The sequence below is a fragment of the Cherax quadricarinatus genome, unplaced genomic scaffold (genome assembly GCF_038502225.1).
Source record: "Cherax quadricarinatus isolate ZL_2023a unplaced genomic scaffold, ASM3850222v1 Contig5998, whole genome shotgun sequence".
Taxonomy (NCBI): domain Eukaryota; kingdom Metazoa; phylum Arthropoda; class Malacostraca; order Decapoda; family Parastacidae; genus Cherax; species Cherax quadricarinatus.
The window spans coordinates 3,288-14,581 of NW_027201024.1; the positions used below are offsets into that span (position 1 = coordinate 3,288).

Consider the following 11,294-nt stretch of genomic DNA (forward strand, 5'->3'; position numbering starts at 1 on the left):
TTATTAAGCTACACTTTGCAACACAACACTGGACTCTTGCAAGAAGCGGCGGTCGCTTGGCCACATCACATACTCGTATTGCATCTCGGATCAATTACTTGCTGTAGCAGTAAACAAGGTATTTGCCCCTTCTGAGAGGGCTGGGCCCCTCAGGGCTGAAAGGGGCTGAAGGGGACTGATACCCACCTCCTGGAGAAAATTTCTCCACAATGGGAGTGTTCTCTGTGTAGAAGTTATCAAAGCCCTCATAGATCTACACAGAGCAAAACTTTGTTCCAGTTTGAATTTGTTTTGCCACTTGTGCCCTTTTCTTCATACTGTACATATTTGCACTATGCCATTTCATCTGACATCCTTGTCAACCTCGGATGATTTTTTTCAGATGATGAAGTTGAGGGTTGTGGTCATTGTTCAACATTTTTTATGTACCTCTTTGAGAGGTCTTCACAATGGCCTCTTTCATTGTTGATGGCCTTTTACCATGTGGTGTCATATTGAACAGTCATATTGACATTGGTGAACCTAGAGGCATTGGGGGTTCATAGTGTTTGTTTCTTATAATGGTAATAATATATATGCTATACTGTGGACATAACTCATTTTAACACTGTGAGAAGCAGTAACATAGTAATGTTACTGTGCCCACCATAGGTATTTAAGGTAGGTACAAGTGATGTGCCAGATAACTGTTGCTAATCCCTCATTGTAAACTCACTTTTGCTTGTCTTTTGCTGCATCATAATTCCTTAATTCTTCACTTTGCGAGTCATAATTTTTGGAGGTACATAGACCATTACACTTTCTCATATGATAATTTTAAATAATGGTATTTTACATAACATAACATAATTTTCAGGAACGTATCCTCTGCCTTAGGAGTGTTCACTGCATTCAAATAAACACGGGTAATCTTATGCTCTCACGAGTGAGTAAGTGTACAAAGAAAAACCAGATTTAATGCAGGTGAAGTAATATCTTTTGATTAGGTAACTGTCCTCAGGTTGGTTATTAAATAGGCAGGGAAAGGAGAACATTTGCAAGTGTTGAAAGTGACAAATATGCAGTGCAGTGTCTGTTTTATTGATACTCGAGGAAGGTTGTTCAATATGCTAGTGGATTTAGTGATCTTTGGAAGACAAAAAGTACAGGGTATAGCTTCTCTTGCAGCACAGCAAGATTTTTAACTTATTTATAAGTATATATTTTTTAAGGATACACCATGGTGTAGTGGTAGACTGCTGACTTCCCAGCTCGAGGAGGCAGATTCTGTCGAGGAGGCTGGCAGAGTTGAGCTTGTGGTTATTGATATGGTATGCTAAGGGTCTCTTCTTGTCATGCCAAGACCCAAGATTAGCTAGTGCCTTGCATAAATGATTGCCACCAATAATATCTCAGAAGTTATTTATTAAAAATTAGATTTTTTTGTAATGCCATTTTTTCGTATTTTGTTATAATTTTTCAATTCATAAAATTAACCTCTAATTACAGTATTAAGGATTGCCTTTCTTTTCCCAGCTGTTCCGACGAGTGGCCGCAGCTTTGCCTGGTATGGAATCTACTGAAAATAAGAAGGTTGATAGTATCCTTTTTATGGTATACAGTTTTATTTGGAGTTATTTTAATTCCTCAAACATTTTTTGTACTTTATGAAAATAACTAATTTCTCCCTTTTGAAGAAGGAAGAGGATGTATGCAAGAGCCTTACTGAAGTTTAATATTTGAACATATAGCACTGTATAAGTTTTCAGCATTTCTCAGATTGAAAGTTAGATCGCGTGCTTGTGTTCGTGTTTTGGAAAAGAAGGTAAAGGGGTTCACATAGCACAGTGTAAATACTAGTGAAGTATAACAAATTAAATTACTTCATAACTGTTTACTTCAAATAATTTTTTTCTCAAGTTGAAAGATAAATCTATGAAAAATTTGTGTGTGGTTGAATCACCATGATCCACAAAGGCCATATTCCTAGAGATCCCAAGAGTCTAAAAGTCATGAATAATACTAACATCGCCTTCTTTAAATTTAATTCTGATCTGCTACGATCATGAGGAAAAACAATTTAGCATATTTTGAGTACACTCTTGTGGCTTGCTTTTAATTTAGCTGCCATGTGCCAAGCACAACGAATGGCACAGCAAAAAAAAAATAAAATAAATAGTGAAAAACATTAAGTAACTGAAACTTTAATTAGGAAATCTGTGAATTTGGTGATTTTTACACAATAATATTGCTTTGTAAAGATAACTTTGACTAGTATGGTTAAAAGACCACTAACCCTTTGTTGTGGCACTGGTTGCCTAGCACTACACTGCCAGAGTTGTCCGGCCAACATGTTTTAATCAGATGTGCTGTTCATCAGAGAGCACACTCACATTACTTGAGATTCTCTTCTTAAAAACTGACATGCTCACTTTCTCCTTTCCCATCCCATACCATCTTTTTATATCGTTTCTCTATTTCTTTACTGACATTGAATTTCTACACCATTTGTTTACCACCATGCATTTTTTTTTTTTCTAAAATGGTCATTCCTTTCAGTCTATCCTCTTTTCCTCTACCATCTTTCTCATCCTTCCCATGTAGGACTGAATAACCCACATAGGTTTAGTGCTTTCCCTGATTATTATTATTGTGTATTAATGGAGCCCTAGGACAGTAAACAGTGATTTGAGAATACAGTGGAACTCCAGTTTTCATACGATCCGTACATCGTACAACTCGGATTTAGAACGCTTTTTTGGGCTGAAATTTTGGTCCGGATTTCATACCTCCCTCTGGAAATTGTATGTATCAAACACATCCGCCCGCCTGGGATGCCACCACTCTCATGCATGTCTCTCAGTCTGGCTCTGTCACTGGTTGAGTGAACATTCATCCGACACATTTCGCAATTTTTGTGCTTGTTTATTGATTGCGACTGCGAAATAAGCCACCATGGGTCCAAAGAAAGTTCCTAGTGCCAGCCTTATGATAAAGAAGGTGAGAAACATGATAGAATTCAAGAAAGAGATTGTAGAAAAATACGAAAGTAACTTACATTTAGCCAAGCTTGCCAGGATGTATGGGAAGTCTAAATCAACAATCTGTTCTATGCTGGCAAAGAAAGTAAAAATCAAGGAAGCTAAAGTTGCAAAAGAGGGCTTTGATACCTGAAGTCTTTATGGAGGGGGATATCCCTTCCAGACAATAACCTCGACTCCCTCTCCCCTCGTCTCCTCCTTCAATACCCCAGCAAGTGTCTTCTATAAAGATATGTAATGTTCCTTTATCATTAAAATTAGTCATTTATATTTATTTCTCATTGTTTTTAGTATGTAAAACTATAGTTATTCTTTAAAAAATGTATTTTTTGTTAATATTTTCGGGTGTCTGGAACGGATTAATTGTATTTACATTATTTCGTATGGGAAATACTATTAATTTGGTTTTCGTCGGAGTGTGAGCAAAGTAACATTTATGAAGGGATTCAGGGAAACCGGCAGGCCGGACTTGAGTCCTGGAGATGAAGTACAGTGCCTGCACTCTGAAGGAGGGGTGTTAATGTTGCAGTTTAAAAACTGTAGTGTAAAGCACCCTTCTGGCAAGACAGTGATGGAGTGAATGATGGTGAAAGTTTTTCTTTTTCGGGCCACCCTGCCTTGGTGGGAATCGGCCAGTGTGATAATAAAAAAAAATATATGATAATAAGTTTCAGAATTAGATCGACCTTCTGCAATGGATTAAGTATGAAAACTGGAGTTCCACTGTATCAGGAACTGGAACCTTTAGATATAAATCTTTTGCCAGGAAAGCATGTATATGGGATATTTAAAATTTAATTAAAAAAAGTAACTTAATCTGCATAGACTATGTTGTCCTCAACTAAATTACTGTACAGATAATTTTCTAATATATTCAGTCTTGGTCATAGACCTTCTAGACATGGACTTGAAGCACTGGAATGGCAGTTAAGACATGTTCAAACTATGGGCATCAGGTTCCTGTCCTGTAAAACCCATTGCTTGATTCCATACCAGTACTGTGAGCAACTACGGACAAAGGGGCTTCAATGTTTACTCTGATAAATTTGAACTGAAAGCTAGATTAGCATCATTCTATTCCTAGTTATGTACAGTCAGTTTTCAAAATTAGATATAATTTCTAGGGTTAAACTTGTTGCTTCAGCAATTGATTACTCTCCACTTTTTTTTTTTTTAATGCATCTCCATTATTTACTAAAGTTTTCTGTAACAAGAGTAAGAACAATGTCTAAGCCAGGATAAGTATTTGTCCATTGATTCTTTATTGATGTATCTATTGAAACTGACTTAATTCAGCAGCTAAACAGATATATGTTCATAAAGTGTTAATATGGGGCAGATTGTACCAGTTTCCCAAAGAGTTTTGGAGCAACAAAACACACTCCACATAGTGTTGGCACAGTACAGTGGAACCTTGATTGTCGAGCTTAATTCTTTCCAGATGTAGGTTCAACAACCAAACCAATTTTTCCCATAAAGAATAATGTAAATATAATTAATCTGTTCTAGATCAAAAATGACTGCATAATTTTTTAATAATAATGTACTAACTACTGCATAAAACAATGTATAAAATTATACAGCACACACACCATTTTACTAGGTAGTTGAAATAGGTAAATGGGCAGTTTCTTGTACTCAGTCGATAGAATAAAAGGAGTTCTAGTGAAATAGCTATGAGTTTGGTCAACTGGAACAATGGAATTGGCCCAAAATAGGGCTCAGAGTGGGCAAAATCGCCGAGACCACTAACTTTGCGATAGCGTAATTCTATAAGTTTTCCATTAATTTCATAGTTTTGGTTTCATTACCTTCACAAGATGCACAACAAGATCTCAAGAGATGTTTACAGCATGTGCGTTAGTCACTATACTGACTGAGACTCGCATTGTGGACTCTGTCTTGTGATCACATGATCCTAGCATTGTTAGTCGATAACTAAGACCATGTATGAAAACCACATTCAAAAACTGACTTGTTCGACAACTAGTCCATTCGATAACTAAGGTTCCACTTTACATAGTTTTAATGCAGCTTTGGTAAATATGATCATTTAAAGCTATGAAAACCAAAATCTAAGACAGTTTCTTACAGAAGATTAATGTGGAAACCAAAACATTTGTAGCATTAAAGGCAAACTATGAAAGAACAGTGTCCTTATGGGGTATTATCATTAGTGGGGTGCCAAGAGGAATTAAGAGCAGTTGCGTATGAATTAAGAGAATAGGTTTAGCCCCTTAATGTTCAGACCCCCAATCTGAAGTGTCTACAGGGTCCAAGAATTTAAAAAAAATTCCTTATGAAATGGCAGAGAAGAAGAAAAACTTTATAAAACTGGGATGCTTGAATGTGCGTGGATGACAAGAAACAGATGATTGCTGATGTTATGAATGAAAAGAAGTTGGATGTCCTGGCCCTAAGTGAAACAAAGCTGAAGGGGGTAGGGGAGTTTCGGTGGGGGGAAATAAATGGGATTAAATCTGGAGTATCTAAGAGAGTTAGAGCAAAGGAAGGGGTAGCAGTAATGTTGAAGGATCAGTTATGGAAGGAGAAATGAGAATATGATGTGTAAATTCAAGAATTATGTGGATTAAAGTGAAGGTTGGATGCGAAAAGTGGGTCGTCATAAGTGTGTATGCACCTGGAGAAGAGAAGAATGCAGAGGAGAGAGAGAGAGATTTTGGGAGATGTTAAGTGAATGTATAGGAGCCTTTGAACCAAGTGAGAGAGTAATTGTGGTAGGGGACCTGAATGCTAAAGTAGGAGAAACTTTTAGAGAGGGTGTGGTAGGCAAGTTTAGGGTGCCAGGTGTAAATGATAATGGGAGCCCTTTGATTGAACTTTGTATAGAAAGGGGTTTAGTTATAGGTAATACATATTTTAAGAAAAAGAGGATAAATAAGTATACAAGATATGATGTAGGGCGAAATGACAGTAGTTTGTTGGATTATGTATTGATAGATAAAAGACTGTTGAGTCGACTTCAGGATGTACATGTTTATAGAGGGACCACAGATACATCAGATCACTTTCTAGTTGTAGCTACACTGAGAGTAAAAGGTAGATGGGATACAAGGAGAATAGAAGCATCAGGGAAGAGAGAGGTGAAGGTTTATAAACTAAAAGAGGAGGCAGTTAGGGTAAGATATAAACAGCTATTGGAGGATAGATGGGCTAATGAGAGCCTAGGCAATGGGGTCGAAGAGGTATGGGGTAGGTTTAAAAATGTAGTGTTAGTGTTCAGCAGAAGTTTGTGGTTACAGGAAAGTGGGTGCGGGAGGGAAGAGGAGCGATTGGTGGAATGATGATGTAAAGAGAGTAGTAAGGGAGAAAAAGTTAGCATATGAGAAGTTTTTACAAAGTAGAAGTGATGCAAGGAGGGAAGAGTATATGGAGAAAGAGAGAGGTTAAGAGAGTGGTGAAGCAATGTAAAAAGAGAGCAAATGAGAGAGTGGGTGAGATGTTATCAACAAATTTTGTTGAAAATAAGAAAAAGTTTTGGAGTGAGATTAACAAGTTAAGGAAGCCTAGAGAAAAAATTGGATTTGTCAGTTAAAAATAGGAGAGGAGAGTTATTAAATGGAGAGTTAGAGGTATTGGGAAGATGGAGGGAATATTTTGAGGAATTGTTAAATGTTAATGAAGATAGGGAAGCTGTGATTTCGTGTATAGGGCAAGGAGGAATAACATCTTGTAGGAGTGAGGAAGAGCCAGTTGTGAGTGTGGGGGAAGTTCGTGAGGCAGTAGGTAAAATGAAAGGGGGTAAGGGAGCCGGGATTGATGGGATAAAGATAGAAATGTTAAAAGCAGGTGGGGATATAGTTTTGGAGTGGTTGGTGCAATTATTTAATAAATGTATGGAAGAGGGTAAGGTACCTAGGGATTGGCAGAGAGCATGCATAGTTCCTTTGTATAAAGGCAAAGGGGACAAAAGAGAGTGCAAAAATTATAGGGGGATAAGTCTGTTGAGTATACCTGGTAAAGTGTATGGTAGAGTTATTATTGAAAGAATTAAGAGTAAGACGGAGAATGGGATAGCAGATGAACAAGGAGGCTTTAGGAAAGGTAGGGGGTGTGTGGACCAGGTATTTACAGTGAAACATATAAGTGAACAGTATTTAGATAAGGCTAAAGAGGTCTTTGTGGCATTTATGGATTTGGAAAAGGCGTATGACAGGGTGGATAGGGGGGCAATGTGGCAGATGTTGCAGGTGTATGGTGTAGGAGGTAGGTTACTGAAAGCAGTGAAGAGTTTTTACGAGGATAGCGAGGCTCAAGTTAGAGTACATAGGAAAGAGGGAAATTATTTCCCAGTAAAAGTAGGCCTTGGACAAGGATGTGTGATGTCACCGTGGTTTAATATATTTATAGATGGGGTTGTAAGAGAAGTAAATGCGAGGGTCTTGGCAAGAGGCGTGGAGTTAAAAGATAAAGAATCACACATAAAGTGGGAGTTGTCACAGTTGCTCTTTGCTGATGACACTGTGCTCTTGGGAGATTCTGAAGAGAAGTTGCAGAGATTGGTGGATGAATTTGGTAGGGTATGTAAAAGAAGAAAATTGAAAGTGAATACAGGAAAGAGTAAGGTTATGAGGATAACAAAAAGATTAGGTGATGAAAGATTGGATATCAGATTGGAGGGAGAGAGTATGGAGGAGGTGAATGTATTCAGATATTTGGGAGTGGACGTGTCAGCGGATGGGTCTATGAAAGATGATGTGAATCATAGAATTGATAAGGGGAAAAGGGTGAGTGGTGCACTTAGGAGTCTGTGGAGACAAAGAACTTTGTCCTTGGAGGCAAAGAGTGGAATGTATGAGAGTATCGTTTTACCAACGCTCTTATATGGGTGTGAAGCATGGGTGATGAATGTTGCAGCGAGGAGAAGGCTGGAGGCAGTGGAGATGTCATGTCTGAGGGCAATGTGTGGTGTGAATATAATGCAGAGAATTCGTAGTTTGGAAGTTAGGAGGAGGTGCAGGATTACCAAAACTGTTGTCCAGAAGGGTTGTTGAGGTGGTGCGGACATGTAGAGAGAATGGAGCGAAACAGTGTGACTTCAAGAGTGTGTCAGTCTGTAGTGGAAGGAAGGCGGGGTAGGGGTCGGCCTAGGAAAGGTTGGAGGGAGGGGGTAAAGGAGGTTTTGTGTGCGAGGGGCTTGGACTTCCAGCAGGCATGCATGAGCGTGTTTGATAGGAGTGAATGGAGACAAATGGTTTTTTATACTTGACGTGCTGTTGGAGTGTGAGCAAAGTAACATTTATGAAGGGGTTCAGGGAAACCGGCAGGCAGGACTTGAGTCCTGGAGATGGGAAGTACAGTGCCTGCACTCTGAAGGAGGGGTGTTAATGTTGCAGTTTAAAAACTGTAGTGTAAAGCACCCTTCTGGCAAGACAGTGATGGAGTGAATGATGGTGAAAGTTTTCCTTTTTCGGGCCACCCTGCCTTGGTGGGAATCGGCCGGTGTGATAAGAAAAAATAATAAAATATGAAGGTAAAACAAAAAGTACAAAGTTTGATGGAAAACTTGTGAAATTACGCTTTTTGCAAATTTTTGCCGTGTCGGTGATATTTAAGCATCAGAGATTTTGCCCACTTAGTCCTATTTTAAGCCAATTCCATTGTTCAAGTCAACCAAATTATTAGCTGTTTCACTACTATGGCTTCCATTTAATAAAAAAGAGCACAAACTGCCCAATCAATTATTTTTACCCAGTAAAGTGATTAGATATTGGTAATTTGGCCAGTTTTGCACAAATTTCAAAATAGGGTCTGGAATAAACAGTGCAAGCCTTCCTGGCACTAAAATACCATTTTCACTTCATTAGTTACATTCACAGGCTTTACACATGAATTCCATAACTTACTGTTATGCATTATTGTAATAATAGTATAAATAATGTCAGTGCATTTGTGAATGCATTTTAAATTGAATTTAATTTTGGTAAAAATTGAATATTTCGGCTGCTTTGAGCTCAGTTTCTAGTTCCTCCCAGTCCTGAAACCAATCATAATCATCTATTTCTGTAATATATCTTCCATTCTGTGAAATGATACCAAGAAACCGAGAATACAACCTTGTAAACCATTGGAAAAGACACTGCAAACTTGCTATTTCAAACCAGAAACACACTTGCAGTTTTTCCCCCCATTATGCACTGCATGGTGGAGGATTTTTTTTTATGGTGCATACTTACCACACCGACCCATTTTCTCATATCTAGGCCCAAATTTATTGCTCACTGCTTATGAGGGAGGTGAGCTCATGGGAGAAATGAATCTGCCTCGCATGGGCCAGTAGGCCTGCTGCAGTGTTCCTTCTTTCTCATGGTCTTATATCTGATTGAAATGAAGTATGTAATTGAATTAACCAGTAGCTTAGCATCAATAGAAAATCTTTCCTCGAAAATATTTCATTTGCATTGAGCCTAGAGATCTTAATTATAAAGAAAACATAATTCGACACTGACTGATTTTAATATTTAAGCTGGTAATTTTGAAACGTTTATATTTATACTGTCTTGTTCCCTTTGGAAATTTTTCCCTTGGGGTGGCTGCATGAAACATCAGCCCCACAGGTGCTTCAATTTTAAGGCTGAATGAATTAGTAGTCAAACCTATGTTCAAAGAGCCATGCAAAGAATGGTTTACTGGCTGTGTAGAAGATTGTTATCCTGTCATATATGCATGATTTCTATTTGGGCTGGGTTAATTCAGTTTTCTTAACATTATTGTAGAAGCGATTCCCAGATGGCTGAGGGTTTTAATGTAATCTTAACAATGCTTGCAGGTAGATCTACAGTACTGTATTGAGTTTACTTATTCTCATTGCAACATAGATATTTGATATTAAAGAGTTGTTTAAGGTTTATTATTATTTATCAGTCACTTACGAAATTTTTTTGCCTTAAAGATTCATATTGTCCACATATGTCCATTTCTGGTTATATGGCATAGCCTTGTTTCTGGATTTCAAGACTTTTTTTTTTTTATAGAAATCTTGTCTTCATGGTCTTACTAACATTAGTTTTGTCACAAAGTAGAGACGTACTGAGGTAAGAAATTGTGAACACGTTAGAACACGGTTGAAGAGGAATATTCATTCTGCACATTAAAGTAGGTTTTAATAATAAAGTTGAGCATGTACCATGACCACCAAGTAGTTTGTGTTGCTGTTTCTGCACAGGTCTTTGTTCTCTGTATGTGTGTATTGTATTGCATGTTAGATATCAGTATTGATATTTATCACTGATTAATTTTGTGGACATGTGGAGTGTGTGGCAGTTAAAAATTCATGTAACAAATAGCTTACAAAATGCAATATGCCTAATTCAGGTGTATTAGTTATTCAAATTTTTACTGGCAGTCAATTTCCTGGGTGTTCATTGATTAAATACTTGTATTTGTATAGCTTAGTTGCGAATGTTTTAGTATATATGGCATGAGGCACTTGTAGCATGCTGAACAGTATTTTTTTATGTATTACTATGCCTAAGTATTAAGTTTGCTGAGTGTTGTGATTAGCAATGCAAGTGGAGTTGAGAGGAAAAAATCAAAGCTTTTAAGCAGTTGATTTTCAAAGGCTGATTCTACTGATGCTTCAGTATTAAAATTTTAATAATTTCCAAAAGGAACATTGCTAAATACTTAAATTACTAATGTAATCCCCCTTTTTTTCCTTAACACGAGGAATTCCATCTTAATCAACGAAATTTAACTTAAATTTTTGTAGCACTGCAATAACATGTCAGTTTTCTTGCAACTAAAACTCCACTTGACCCTTTTTGTTCTGTTTTGCCTGTGCCTATATTTCCTTAATGGTGTTTAGTGACAGAGGTCTTACTCCGAGACTCCGAAAATACAACGGAAATCGGGAGGACATCAGATGGTGGGTGTGCTTGCTAGGAGCTACTCACCTATTCACCTTATGGTTACCAAATCATCGTCCACCTCTTCCGCCCATTCTGCCTGCCTGCCAGACCTGTCAACTTTCCACAAGGGGTTGCAAGAATGATAAGCTATCATTAGGTTGTGCTTTATTCTGCCTTGCATCAGTGATAATCCACACAGTAGCTTCCTTAGTGTGTGACTTGTTTAAGTTATTATTCTGTGGTAATCAGAATTTATGGCAGTACATAAAAAAAACATGTTCAGAAGATATTTGAACATTTTATTGCTGTATTATGCCTTTAAAATAAACTATTACTGCAGCTGTACCTCTGTACATACCACCTACTGTACTTAAATTTGCAGTTGCTAAGGTGAAACATGCTT

At 37.6% G+C, this 11,294-nt stretch overlaps 1 long non-coding RNA gene across 1 annotated transcript; it reads left to right on the forward strand.

The window, feature by feature from the left end:
• The first annotated feature begins 259 nt into the window (after nt 1-259).
• Nucleotides 260-11,230, forward strand: LOC138852265 (uncharacterized). The gene is made up of 2 exons (XR_011391622.1): nt 260-1,579; nt 10,849-11,230. It is a non-coding gene; the product is annotated as an uncharacterized lncRNA (long non-coding RNA).
• The last annotated feature ends 64 nt before the right edge of the window (nt 11,231-11,294 follow it).